Source organism: Amia ocellicauda, chromosome 16 (assembly GCF_036373705.1).
Source record: "Amia ocellicauda isolate fAmiCal2 chromosome 16, fAmiCal2.hap1, whole genome shotgun sequence".
NCBI classification, from domain to species: Eukaryota; Metazoa; Chordata; class Actinopteri; order Amiiformes; family Amiidae; genus Amia; species Amia ocellicauda.
This window is the reverse complement of record NC_089865.1, coordinates 5,551,754-5,565,512: the sequence shown is the minus strand read 5'-3', so window position 1 is coordinate 5,565,512 and position 13,759 is coordinate 5,551,754. Positions and strand designations below refer to the sequence as shown.

At 39.8% G+C, this 13,759-nt stretch overlaps 1 protein-coding gene across 7 annotated transcripts in view; it reads right to left on the bottom strand.

Annotated features, from left to right (window-relative positions):
• clasp1a (cytoplasmic linker associated protein 1a) overlaps positions 1-13,759 on the bottom strand; it is an 89,305-nt gene that overhangs the window by 67,849 nt on the left and 7,697 nt on the right. The window lies entirely within an intron of this gene.

Here is a 13,759-nt window from a genome sequence, read left to right as displayed (position 1 = left end):
ATTAAGCCCATACAAACGCTGGATTCATATTCCATTTAGAACATCCTCTTTGCCTTTGCAAAATAAAAATCCATTACGATTATTATTATTATTATTAAATAAAATAAGTGTATCCGCACGCTCGGTACCGATTATTTTCAAATTCATAGCTATTTAAAACCTACAGCAATTTGTAACCCTGCTCCTTTTGTGCCTTAAGGACAGTAATTATAGGTCTGACAATCCCAAAACAAAAGCTATAAAGAGTGTAGTATTGAATTCCCACTGCAATTAAAGACACACGGTAATTGTTCTAATTTTTTAGGAGAACGTCATGTTCTTTGTCTACATGACAGAATTTGAAAGGGTTCTGTTGTCGCTGCATTACAACACTTTCGATACAGTATCCTTCGTACTAATTATCTATGACGGACAGACAGACTCTTGCACACTCTCTCCGTCACATACACACACTCCAGACTTGGTTGTTGGCCAGGAGTGCTCCAGGCTGCCCGTTTGCCTGCTGCAGCCCTCCTTCCCTCTCTCCCTCTCTCCCTCTCTCCCTCCCTCGCTCTCAGCCATGCAGTGTGCGTCTGCCACAGTGCAGTCAGCTGCTAGCCTCAGCCTGCTGCCTGGCTTCATCTCCACGTCTCTCCAGCAACTCCTAACTGGCACAAGCTGTCTGCTGTGAAAATGTGCATCAGTCTTCCCCGATCAAGAAATAAACAGATGGTTGCAGCGTCCTATTTTTCCACTTAAAGTCTTCAAAGGGCTGTTACTGTATGCATTTGCAATGGTGATTTTATTGTGCATCTTGCCCTCATCATGCTTTTACTGTGCCAGCAAATCAGTCACAGGTGGTGGGTGACTGTTATTGTGCTTCCTGTGCGATTCAATTAGTTTTTCCTCTTGGAATTATGCCCATTCTTCTCTCTCCATATTTAAATTGTGTTAGATCGGAAAGGAAGCTGTGGAAATTTGCTCATGTAATCAATTAATTCTGCATTGTGATGCTGCAGATCAATGTGGACCCAAAGTAATTACAAAACACCCAAGCCTGTCAGAGTCTATCTGATCAGTGGGAGCAAATCAGGAAGCAGGATCACTTTAGAGCCATATGATTATTGTTAAACAAGAAACAGAGAAACATGAACACAGTGCATTCAGTTATAAAAATAGGCAAGCAAAAGCCATTCATTCTTGACAAGTATGGTTATGTAAGTTCATTATAACATGCTTATTTAGCAGTCAAAAGAGACGGTGAACATTTCACCCTTCTGGCTATAAGCGGATGATCTAGGGATGATCAAACACTACCGGGTTTACCATTCACTGTTCTTGGCAGGTTTTTTTAGAAAAGTTAAAGGGGAAAAAAAAGGTTCAGCTAAATAATTAATTAATACTAATGATTCTGTCTGCTGCATGTCTTTTCTCAATCTAGCCTGTAGGGGCTATCAGCTGACAAACTGGGATCAGTGTGTTGCAGATACATCTCAATTTCCTTTGCATTAGGAAAACCAACAAAACTAAAAAACACCAGGCACTGTTGGAAGCCCAGGACCTGCAAATGTCAAACCCTCAGGGTAACGTGGTTCTGCTTGACAGTACTTCCAACAACAGAGGGATCTGCCACCATCTCCACTCCCACTCCCTCGCTGCCCAGTACTGCACGGCAGGCGGCTGAGGTGAGCAGTTCAGATCCTGCCCGGAGCCAGACCTTTCAATCAGCAACACAAACTGCTGTTGCTGTAAATGCACTCAAACCTGTGCATTCACAGCACTCTCCTCCAGCAGGTATCTGGATTCTTCCTCGGGACATGTCCGCCCACTATACTACACGAATGAAGCACTTGACCATTTGAATTTTTTAGCTTTGACCACAAATACCCAGATACAAAGAAAACGAACAAACAAACAAGATAAAACATTCATTTCCATCCAAGTGTATTCAATAACGTCCTGTCTGTGGCAGTTATTGCTACATTTGCACTATGTATATTTTAATGGCTCTTATGCTACAGCAGTGACAATGGAACAATGTTGACAGTCCTTGAGCACAGTCTTAGTATGCTGACCAATTAATAGTGACTTCACTTCTATTGCTCTCTCTCAGCAGGACTTGAGAACCTGAAATTATATGAGACAGTATGCACATCATTTTACATAATTACAAATTAATACAGCCTAGATCTCATTCCAGCAATCCAGTCTGAAACACTAAAACCTGAAGCAGTGAAACATCTGCTGTGTGCCCCCCCCCTCTCAGCAGTAAAGAGGACAGGTCTAGACAACTGCAGCACTACAGTCGAGGGCATCACATGAGAGGAGATTTTTTATAGCATATAATCATGTTTACACTTTGCATTTCTTAAAGTTGCCACCTCCAGATTCACCATAATGGGCTTGGGGCCGGTGGGCATTTTGACAACAGTACACCTCCTTAGCAAGTGTTGTCAAAATACCAACACCATGCAGGCAGCACTCACGTTCCCTCGAGTCATCGTGTCAGTGGCCAGCATACATCACAATGGTGCAGTGAGGCTGTTACAAGACATCACTGTCTGTCCCTCCCCAAATAAAACTGAAAACGATAACATAGCTAGATGGTATGGCATCGTGGAACGTTGTGTGAATGTGATTCATATTTATTTAAGCGAGAAGAAAAAGCAATTACATTATTTTAGTTTTACAGAAATTGTCATTGTATCCTTTAATTGAGTTGACTTTTTTATTTTCTAAATGTAGTGCCATTGGAGAAAAAGTGCATATATTCTAAGACAATCAGTATGCAAATGCTTCTAGTATTAGTGATGTTACAGTGCAGGACTATAACCAAGGAGATTTAAGGGTTGATGCACTGCAGATTAGAAAGACTATAAACTGATGAGCTCTGGGGGATCAGACACTAAAGGGTTTACCATTTGCTGTTCACTAATGCATGGCCCCCTGCTTGCTGCAACAAATAGGCCTACAACTTCCAGTGCTAAAGTTGTAAAACACAGCTTGGTATCCAATAAAAACAACACTGGGAACACAAACATGTCAGAATTGTGTTTAAATTACTCTCCACACATCATCCAATGGCTTTCTTCACACCAAGGTAACTGGATAAAGCTTACCTGGACTACAACACACAGACAGCAAGACCTGTCTATCTGGAAGAGCATCTAAAGGCCGATACAGGTTTGCAGCCACAGAACAATGTGGTGAGGTTTGTCTTCCACATTCGCTACTGATAGCCATATGCTGTACTAAACAGTGCAGTAAAAAGCCACGTGCAAGCATACCAGCTGGAGCACAGTACTTAACAATATGTTAAATAACATATATGTAGGCTATTCCATTGCCACCCCACTTCTTTCGTATTTTCTGTACCAACTCATGGTATATATCCTAAACTGCAAATATTGAATCCATTGGCTTCACACTGAACACCACTTCAGTGTTTTAAACTGTAACAAACCCCTGACACATCCCCACCACCCTGCAATCCAGCAATACAATGAGGAAATCCTGTTTAGCTGTAAAATATTTTGTCTGAACAACACGCCCACTATTTCTAGTCTTTTGTCTGCCTCATAGAGACGCAGACGCTGGAAAATGTCAGCCGTACAAGGACACTTCATCAGGAGAGCCAGACACACTCCCCGTGACCCACTAAAGATATCATGCAGCAAGTGTGTTTGCACACCTCCCTTGCACCAACACTGCTCCCCACCTCCCTGCTCGCGATCTGGAGGAAGCGGCAGAGTCTGATCCTTTCTGAACTGCTGGGAAATTGCTGATGTCAGAAGCTGTTAACATGGCTTCGTTATTCGAGGTGAAATAATGAGGGCAGGCCTTCCCAGGGAATCTCATCCCTGCAGCTCGGCCAATTGAGACAGGCTGACACCGATATGACCTTGGAGCACAAGAGGAAAAGCAATGCAGCGAAACCCGGATTGAACAATACACAGCAAAGAGGTACAAAAAGACGTAAACCTTGATTACATTGTAATTTGTTTAGGTCCTGAGACTGCATTCAGACTGAACATAGGCCTCTAGCTACAGACTGTCTCACTTTCTAGAGACAGTTAACAGGATGAAAGCGCAGAACAGTCTCACCTTCCCAGCCCATCTGAGAAGCAGGTGTGTAGTGCCGGTATGATATAGTGCTCTACGTCACTCCAATCCCGCCCAAGGCCGCAGGGTGAACGGGAGCGCGGTTGGCTGGTCCAGTGTGTTGCTAACAGTCACGCACTTGGTGGACAGACACACTCGATGACAGTGCAATCGTTCTCCAGTCACACACGCCTCCAGTCCGGCACTAAGCATGTCCATTGCTCTTTCACTTTCTATTGCCGTCTGCTTGGCATTCTGGGTCTTTCTCTCAAATTACCAAAACTGAAACTAATAATACTGACAAAAATTAATCAAACTAACAGACTTATTCTTCTTCCTTTTCTTCTAAAATGCTTGGACATCCCTATTAGCAGGAATAAACAGACAGATGCTGGAATCAGAGGGTACATTCTCTGCAACCCCAAATGTAATCTCCATACATCCTCCGAGCATGACACACAAACATTACTGGAACTGCTGACCACTCAGATTTACCTGCACCGCCGAGAGAAACAAACCTGGGGCAACTGCAATAAGAAAATCTTGCGGTACTTACTGTAAACATTACAAATCCCCTGCTTTATGCCCTGGAGGCTAGTTACATTTGTCAGTCTAGTTTGTAAGGAATTCTCCTGTGCGATGGAAAAGACTTAAATAGTCAGCGGACTAAAAGCAGATCCACTTTTACTACAGCAGCATTTCAAGAGACAAGGTCAGCAGAAACTTTAAAATGACCTCACAGTGCACAATGATCGTTAAATTCCGATTCTTAGAACCGCCACAAAAATTAATCCAGAGCCGTACTGTGAAGCATATCACATTATTCCACTAATGGAAACCCATAGCATTACTCAGGTCAATGCCATGAATGTGGTTTAGCATTAGCCCCATGTCACCCTAAAAGTATGAAAGACTTCATACTTATTTCGTGACACCAAGCATGCATGAACAACAACAGTGAAACAGTATAACACCTTGTTCTTGGTTCTGTTTTCTAACCATACTACACCTGTGGAGAAAATAAAAATAATACTAATACTAAGATTACGATTAGCAGTTCACATGTTATATTAAAGTCAGATGTAAGTTTGACAATTGAAAAAACTTAATAGATCAATAAATCCACCAAAATACTAATATACTATGCAAAAAGTGTCTCTACTGCTGAGCGGATTCGGCTGATAAAGGGTTAAAGACTGCAGGTCGGCAGCCTAATGCTGGACACAAATTTTTTCGTTGAGCTCCTCGTTTCTGTTCGTCCGTTCAAGGATTTCTTCTGCTTTTGTTTGGCTTTGGGAGGGACCCTAGGGAACTACACAGACGTCAAAATATACTACCAGGACACGGACATAGAGCAGATATTTTATATAACTAGGTAACAGTTACAGCAGGAGACGGGTCATAAATTATTTATTACCATCGTATCACAGGATCAAGACCATAGTACACGGATGCAGAATCATATCTAATGCTACTGAACATCAATGCAAATCAAGAAGTGAACCATTTGTTCCATTTGGGATTTATTTGATTATAACTTAGTCAGGAGAAATACAAAATACCTTCTCACCACAGACAAAGCCTGCAATAGGCAGAATTGTGAAGCAGTCCGTGTGGGGTTAACGCCTGCTGCTGACAAATCTGAGGTAGAGAGCACAACAAGTCTGGCTGTCTAGCCAGAGAGAGTGAAGTGCTGCAGTAGACGAGCATTACACTATCTGACACATCCGTCTACCAAAACAAAAAATTCAGAGCAAGTAAAAAACGTTTGGAACATTTAGGCATTTCATTGTCAAAGTGTCTTTTGTTAAGAGGTAAAACAGAGACATAAATGTGTTGCTGCTTGACAGTTAACCCCTTAAAGGCTAGTGGTGTACTAAGCTTGAGATCTTTATGAAAGACAGGATGGTTTCTGTACCTTGCATTGTCATTTCAAGGTCAGGTTTGCAGCACAGCCTACGTTTCTTTACAAAGGCGTTCCTTGCACGTGTACTGTTAAAATTAGTCCAAGAACTCTTCAGTGTAAAATACCTCCCCTTTTATGAGCATTCCCCATTTTCACCAGACCGACTATCTAACCTGAGTATCGGCTGGTGGAAAAGACACAGCAGTGACCTGAATATCATAAAATAACTACAAATATCCAGCAATGTAAAGGTCATGCAAGCTGCATAGCAGTCATTATTGAAACAAGGAGCTTTATTCCCATCAGGCACTGGGGCCAGAAGAATAATCAGGTCTTAATGTAACTGAATGTTTGTTAGTTGATGTGAAATAGTGTAATTTAAACTTTAGTTGCTGCTGAAATCTTATATGGGATCTTATGTAAGCAGCTACTATTCCTTAATCTTCATTTGTAAACTTCAATCAATATCTATCAAAATAAAATAAAACCTCTTCAAGTAGATGGTTAGAACATTTGTTTGGCTATGTTATTTCTATATTAAAGTGATTGAAAATCATTTTCAGCTAAATGTGCGTGGGTGTGGTTTGACAAGTGATAAGTGATGATTATTATAATTATCATGCAAATATAGAGAAACACAATGTTGGTATTTAAATTAGCCATCCACAGGGCCATGTGTGCCATGCTATCTACATAATTAGGGCTGAGAAAACCTCTGTAGCCTGCATTGGACATCTCTCCAGTTTTCAGGCGAGAGGTTTGACATGTCAGTTAGTGTCATTAGCGGTTGGTAATGGGAGGATTATACTACATGGAGTGCTACATGGATACTTTCCTTGCATTGTCTTCTGCCCAGTCTGGATCAGGAGCACTGGACTTTAATTCCTTTGTTCAACACACTTCTATACTATGGTGTCCAGAGGACTACTTTGGGCCTACATGATGGTAAACGTATTTTGTTCAACTGTTATAGTGCTACAACATAAAGCAGGCACTAGTTCATAATTCATTTAAATGTGAAATTAGGGTTTGAAAACTCATGTGCAAAGAAGAGGCCCCCTTCTTTGGGGGTTTGTTTATTTAGTCACAGATAGTGTCTCCTAAGCATTTCTTCCAAAGGTCACTTCATAGATAACCCTTTATGCAAACTGGCCCAAATTGAAATTAAGGTTTTACTAATTAAATAACAATACCCTAATTGCAAATGAACAACAATGTAGGCTAGGTTTTCTCTACAACACCACAGCTGCATAGAGCATGAAAAATAAAACGTATTCATAAACTGATAATATCACACTGTGATGTAATAAGGCCACCATTTCACTCATAATTAATATGGCTTTGAGTTCTTTGAGTTTAAATTAAACGATGTGTACAGGATAATAAATGTGCCAGTGATAAATCAAACCCCTGTATTTGTTTGCTGGATCATTAGTATAAATCTGTCATCATATTTTGACACTTCTAGACAGAAGCTGAAGACTGAAATACGGAGAAAACTGCCTGCCTGCCAAAAACATGAACTGAAGATAAACTGTCCCCTTTCCATCAGAGAACTGTCTCACTGCAACACGAGGCTGACAGAAAATTGTTTGGTTTGGTTCATTAGAAAATAACATGTAGCTTACTTAAATGGTAAAAGGAGCCTGTTAAATCACCCCATGAACACAACATAGGTTATTGTACATCAATTGGAAAAACTACTTCAAACTTGAGTTGGTTCATTAAATTAGTTCTCCTGTTCCTGGGAACACTAGTGCGAGCGCGTCCCGGACACGGCTGCTTTTGCCTCTGCACACTTTCAACACAACAGACTGCCCACAACTGCTTCTCTTAACTGACCTCATTTCTGACTTTGCCAAGCCAGATACAACACACTCATGATAACTGGCCTACTAGAAACATTTCTTTCACTTTACAGAGGAACTCTGAAATGTAATATTATCATTACTACTCTGCCCCACCGCATGGTTACACTATGGACTCTTTCTTACTGTATATGGGCAGTTGTGTACGAGAGGAGTTTATGAACAGCTGCTGTAAAGCAGCAATCTGGAACACAGTCAATGACACAGGCTGGTTTGTAGAACTATTTTAAACCAAGGACCTCATTATGCTGCCATGTACAATTGGCTCATTCATGGGTTTCAATTGTGAGCTCAACAGATAAAAATGTTGTGTTTGTCCAAACTTCACTTAACGTAATTCAACCTACAATGCACTGAGGTTATGAATTTAAAGCCAGGAAACATGACAGGCAATGGCAGCAATATTAATCACAAACATAGGAAAAATGTATAGGTATTTTGTTTAGGGTCATTGGATTTTCAGGAATAAGAAAAAATCTTTATCATTGTTCTCTGTAAGAGGTTTTCTTCATGTTGGAAAATCGCCGTTATTTTTTTAAATGTACTGTACATGAAGATTAACTGTGAATTAAACAACAAACAGTGGTAATCAAAGTGTTTTGGTGATCTAAGAGCACGACAAAATATGCAAATGCAGTATTCCAAACAAACTGTAAAACATGAACTAATAAAAGTATAAATTAACAGCCGATACAAATTCAGATTTGCATCCAAATGAAAGTAAAAAATGTCAGCTAATAAAATTATACTATTAAAACGTCAAATTACACGTAATGTAAATGACTCAAGGAATACAATTAAGGAAAAATATTGGGAAAAGGAGATTATATTTTCCAGTCCTAGTATTGATTACATTTGCATCACAAAAACTATAAATAATAAAAGAAACTCATGCCCAAAGGAATAAAACGATGCATTCCCAGAAGATCAGACAACTAATTAAGCACCAAGTGTAGCCATACCTATTCCCCGTGTAACAGAATCCAACAATTAGCATAACATTCCAGAAACATCAAATTAGCGAAGTGCACAATGCCAAAGTACTAAAACTAAAGTAAGCAATAAAAACAATGAACAGATTTTATGACCTTTAAAAGAATGTATATTATTGATCACTGGGCATACCATTTATTTCATAGGCATTATATAACAAACATTCAAAACTGAAACTATAACCAGAGACCAGCATTCTCTCCTTCATTCTGGATCCATAGCCAGGGCTGTTGTTTTCCGTTCCCATCCTAATTTGAGCTGGTCATGGCCGGCACGGTTCAATAAGCATCCAAACCAGCCTACTCTAGATATGAAAAGTGGTAAACAGCCGGACAAAGTGTGTTTATTATTCTGTAATGTGCTTCAACTATCAAAAAAAAAAAAAAGAAAATAACTAAGAAGTACGAGGAAAACAATTTCAGGCAAACTCTGAGCACAGGCTGGAAAGCCAAACTGTTACAGTTGACTAGCACAAGGCTATTGAGACGACTTCTTCCCATAAACATCAGTCTTGGAGAGGTATGCTGTCAGTAAGCACACTCTGCGACTGCCTTCACTAACATTAATGTCATCGAGCAGAAACCCACAGATACGCAATTCTTGCAGTCTAAATGTCTCCTGAAGACATAATTATATATTGTCTAGTGTGCATGGTTTTAGGACAAATCAACCCAAACAGCTTTGAGGGAATGCAGTTAGTTCATGGCATACAAGCTTGAGGTCATTTCAGACTGTACTGAACCCTTAAGCATGATAAGTGGTTTAAAGATTGAGTGCCACACAACTATTTTCCATTAATTCTGACAAAAATCTTAATGATTTCTACACAAATCGAGCACACAGTAAAATAACATGTAGAACTGTCGAGTATTGAATACTGTCAGCGCACTGAACAATAATAAAACATTACTTAAAATTGATAATTAAGATCATTACTAAGGGGGTGGTTACTATTCTGCAAATATGAACTATTTAGTAAATAGTATGTAAATTTAAGCCAATGCAAATTAAGATTTGTGTTTATTTATTGTAGCCTAAAACATTGTTATGGATGTCTTCCTCTGTGTTTTTATTCAGCACTGGAGAAGTGATGCCCTGAAAGAGTTACTCTGGAGCTTGGCAACCTTCCCGCACACGGAGACAGAAAAGCGCCAGGCAGAAACCTGCAGATTCATTAATCTAGACAGGAGCTGCTCTGAGCATTCACACTGTCCCCCTTTGCAACCATCGCAGCTCCAGCGCCACACAGCCAACCCTTAATGCAGAAACACTACACGGAGCGGGAATCAATAATCTGCTGCAGCACAGTGCACCGAATGCATCAGAAACAAGAAATGTATCTGCATGCATATTTCACAGTGGAAACCCACAGACATGAGAATTATTATTACGGACAAAGGGTCTTGGAAGGAAGAGCACAGTAGCGTAGCAGGGTGTATTTGTCTTGTTTGTCTGCTGGGGGGTGGGTTGGGGAGAATGGCTCTGCATTAAATCTGTAATGTAGGACTCCACATCAAACAAAGCAGGGGAGATGCGCTGAATATTGACAGCATCGCTTTAGAAAGATGGGGCGCCTGTGTCAGCAGGAGATTTAAGAATGACTAACAGGACAACAAATGATTTAGCCTACTCTATTCCTGACACATTATTGTCTTGCTAGCACTAGCAGGGCTATGCAGCAGAAATTTACAAACTAACTAAACAAGCTGAGAGGTGTGTACAGCAACATATCTCATGTAATAATGATATCTAGGTCTGTAGTCATCATGACCCATCTGTATCTTTATACCCATCTGGTGTACCTTTGCTATCTGAGCAGGGACAAGACATGGCTGCTCAAAGCTATGGGAACTACAGCCGCCAGTGGGGGGCAGACCGTACAAAAGTGTGAACTATATAATGAATACCTAATATATACATAAATGACTGTGTCCATTTACAAATCTGTATACCAGCAATGAGTATAATTTTCAATGCAGTATCAATACATTTTGGCACAAGTTTATTCTGTTTAGATTCTGCAATCATTTAATCCTGTTCTTATTTTCCAATGATCATGACCTTTAACTTTTGAGTTGTCAAAAGATGTGGAGGAGTGTCTCGCAGTCACAGACACAGCACACTCTGGCCAGAGTCCAGATCGGCATCCTTTAAGCATGACTAAATATTGTCAGGGCAGGGACGAGAGTCAGGGAAGAGTCATCGTGAGTGTCGTGCTCCTCCCAGCACACACAGGTTTGTCAGGTAGAGCAGTGCAATAAACATGTCTTTTCACTTCACTCAGCACATAAAGGCATGGGTTAGCATGCACACTGAAGGCTCTGTTCAAAAAGTGCTCTACTGCTTTAAACTTCCTCAATAAATCATATCCTGCTCATTCAGCAACTTAACCATCATCGTTTTTATTATTATAAATCTCTTAAGAAGTGATGTTTCTGAAGTGACCACAAAGTAGCCGGTTACCAAAGCTGCTTTTATTGCAAGGCTCCTGCTGTGGTCAAAACCCTGATTAAATCAAAGAGACAATCGCTGGCTAATCGGTCTACATTCAGTTTATATTAATTGGACTAATATTGTACAGGCACTGAACCCAAAGTACAGAAGTGAAGTCTACACAGAAGACATGATATTGACTGACAGGGTCAGTTCAGAAACAATGTAGGCTTATATGTATGATGGGAATGGAATAACAAAAAGACAACTATCAAGAGATGGAAAATTAAATAAATATGTATGTTATCGTTAGTGAGGTATTCTTAAACACACACAGTTTTTATTAAACCCCTTTAGATAAAAATGACAGTGGAAACAAACTGGCTATGCAAATATTCCATGCGAATTTTCTCCTTATCCTTTAATGACATTAGTTGCTATAAAAGCTCCAATAGAATTACAGTCTGCCAATGTGGTCATGTGTCATATGTACAGCCAATTTAGTTAATTTGCACACGAAGCACTATGTATGATTTTTACATGAAAAATAACACTTTTATTGTCCAGATCTGATCCTCTTGCCTGAGGAAAGAGCTTCAGAGAAAATGTACAAAGATTATTTGTGATATGTTTTTGACCTTTTCCAAGCAAAGATGTACAAATTTATATGATAAACACCTCCTGAAGTTGAACCGAGTCCAGCCTTCAATCTTGTCCGTGCCCGACACTGACAAAGACATCCATCTGCTGGGATTTCATATTGTTGTGTTTTAATCAAACTATAGGCAAACACATGACAGTGAGGAGTTTAGCAGAGCACTGTGCAGCACCAGGAGAACTGTATACAACACACACCTCTGGTATTAATCTCTTGACAAACCAAGTGCCTGACACGGTCCAGAAAGGGAATTACGTGCGCTTTTATGGCAGATCAAAGTCACTTATTTACTTCAGGATGAATATATAATCAAAACACATACAATAAGCAAACAATGCCAATAAATTAAGAGACACACAGTCAAGGAACTGAGGCATGATCTGCACAATGGGCTACATGTTGTTGACAAAGATAGCGAAGACAATCTTAATTCTTAAGAAGTATAATATTTCAAAAACAACAAGAATTCCTGCGGTCCAGAGACCTGTTGTTACACGACACGTTCAGTAAAGAAAAGAGGCGCTGATTCAACAGCAAAGATAGTATTCTCTCTGGCACAACCATGCCAGGACAGTGCACTGCAGAAATCACTTTCAAAAAGGATTATTATTACATCTAAAAGAGCATTCATTCCATCGCAGTGGCAGGATGAGCTACACTATTTCATACGTTATTACAACAAAAAGTGGCGGTAAATGACAAAGAATGACAGAAAGAAAGAAGTTAACTGGCATAGCATTATGTGTTGTTGGATTTGTTGATTGTTTGTTTGTTTATGCCTTCCTGCATTAGCAGAGCAGATAGGAGTAAAGCTAAAACAGACTGCACACGATGTTACCAAAGAAAAAATAAATCTACCCGAAGTCTATTTATTTTTCCAGGAACGTGACTTCACTCTTTGCAACCGGTCTACATGAAAAGCTACAATGCAATTTGAGGGTTCTCAGCTGAACTAATGCAGCACGGAATGGAGATGTTGATAGGGATTCGTAAATTAAGAAACAGGGGAGGTGGAAGGTTTACAGAGGTTTCACACTGGGACAGTGTGCATTAATAAATAATCAGCACAATTAACCGTTTGATTCTTAAAAAGATCGATACAAACTTCTGTCCTGGTGTCTCTTACGTTCCATTTGATTCTGTTGAATACAATGATGGATGGTTTTTTTTCAGGTAACCTGCACGCATAGCTGGAAATCACAGGTTTACACTGCAGACAGGATTTTTTCCAGCAGAAACCAGTGGAACCAGTATATAAAATGGTGCTTTACAGAAAACAACAAATATTCCAAACATACAGCTGCATTCTTCCATTGTCATTGGCAACAGTGTCCCTCAGTAATACATATGTCTAAATTACAGCTATATCCTGGATCAGACTGAACTTAGTCTATTAAGGTACAATTTACACATTCATCTTCTTTAATTGTTGTTGTTTTTTTTAACCAATTTGAGTGCTTAGGCCTTCACATTAGGTGAAAACTACTGAAGTAGGCTACTCTGACAATGGTCCCATTCCTGCACCTGAAATGTTATAAATACCATACAGCAGTCTGGGCTGGAGAGGGTCTTCATTTTACAGCGCTGAAACTCACAGCTCGGTATCGTTTTATCAGTCCTGCATCTCCACAGTCAAGAGTGAAATTCAGGTCATGATTTTTAATATGGGAAATCTGTTGTAACGTCTTAGTGGAAATCCCCAGTGCAGTCTCTCTGGCAGCATAGATATACAGAACGGGATTGGATCTGAGCACATTAGAAAATGACACGTCTTCATAGTCATTTACCTAAATAATCCTTTTGTATAATATCATTATTTTT